The 1,357-nt window shown below is 35.9% G+C and overlaps 1 long non-coding RNA gene across 2 annotated transcripts in view; it reads left to right on the forward strand.

Moving 5' to 3' along the window:
* LOC106517814 (uncharacterized) overlaps window positions 1–1,357 on the forward strand; it is a 15,901-nt gene that overhangs the window by 7,782 nt on the left and 6,762 nt on the right. The window contains exon 2 of one of the 2 annotated variants that reach the window (XR_001310248.1): window positions 488–833. The exons of the other annotated variant lie outside the window; for it this stretch is intronic. This is a non-coding gene — a long non-coding RNA (uncharacterized LOC106517814). Of the gene's footprint in view, window positions 1–487; window positions 834–1,357 lie in introns of those variants that run through there. 2 annotated transcript variants of the gene reach the window in all.

Genomic DNA, 1,357 nt, shown 5'->3' on the forward strand with positions numbered 1-1,357 from the left:
AAATGTACTTTTTAGTATGTTTCTAGTTTTATTTATTTATTCATTTATTTGTCAAAAAATGACCCATGGACTTAAATTGCATTCAGTCACCAGGGGGCGCACATTTTGATTTGTCTTCAATTTCTGTATTACCTTCCCGTGTACAGTTTCCATACAGCTTAGGCGTATCTGCAAATAACATGAAATATATTGCTATATTTTGATTCCAATTGGTTAATTTTGAGTGATTTTACAAAAAAACTGTCAAAGTTTATTTTGTTACTGAAATTTAAATAAAAGTTTGAACACAGAGTTACTATTCACAGGGCACCATGAGCAGAAACGTTGGGCTGTTTCAGTAAAGAAAAAAGTTATAGCTGGTAAAAGAGGAATGTTCACGAGGAAAAAAACATTGCTTGAAATAATCATCTTTTTTTTCTTTTTTTCTTTCTTTTCTTTCTTTCTTTTATTATTTATTTATTTATTTTTGTCGATCAAACTGTTTCAGAATTTCAGCCTGAACTCAAGCATCCTTCCTTACCTGATGCTCGCTGCTGGTTTCAGCCTGTTTCCTACTCTCTACCCTCTGTGGAATGGAGCAACCTGCACTTGGAAAACGGCAACTTTTCACAAAGACTTTCATCATGCAACCAGGCAGACCTGCTCGGTTCTTTTAGTGAAGATGTTGGAAGACTACAAACATTGTATTGGGCAACATTTCTGTTTGGTGCTGACGTCTCTGGAGGAAAGCAAAGAAGCGATTGAAACTGACCAACAGAGCTGCATTTTAAATTCAGATGTGAATGTTTGTCTTAAAAATGTATTGCCCGTTGCCATAAAAGGCAAGCAATGAATCATGTCTGCATGTGTTGTCTGTCTGTTGGATTTCAATGAAACTCTCTGAATGTAATCAATGGATGCACATCTGCAACTGATTAACATTCTGACTCATCCAGATTGAAGTTGGCCAGCACAGCTGATCAATTATAACAAATGCAAAATTAGCTAAAACTCAGTGAAYTTTACTTATACTGAGCTAAGTATCAGGGTACAACCCCTGGAAAAAGTATGGAATCACCAGTCTTGGATGAGCACTCGTTCAGACATTTCATTCTGTAAAACAAACTCAGATTAAAAACATGATACAATAATAAGGTCATTCCGAAGTGCAACTTGTTGGCTTTCAGGAACACTCAAAGAAATTAAGAGAAAACATTGTGGAAGTCAGTGAATGTTACTTTTATTGACCAAGCACAGGGAAAAAATATGGAACCACTCAATTCTGAGGAAAAAAGTACAGAATTACTCAAATTGGAGGTAGAAAATAAGGACACACCCAGTCACTTTCCTTTCCCTAAATGGACACCTGCCTCAGATT

This window comes from Austrofundulus limnaeus, unplaced genomic scaffold (assembly GCF_001266775.1).
Source record: "Austrofundulus limnaeus strain Quisiro unplaced genomic scaffold, Austrofundulus_limnaeus-1.0 Scaffold53, whole genome shotgun sequence".
NCBI classification, from domain to species: domain Eukaryota; kingdom Metazoa; phylum Chordata; class Actinopteri; order Cyprinodontiformes; family Rivulidae; genus Austrofundulus; species Austrofundulus limnaeus.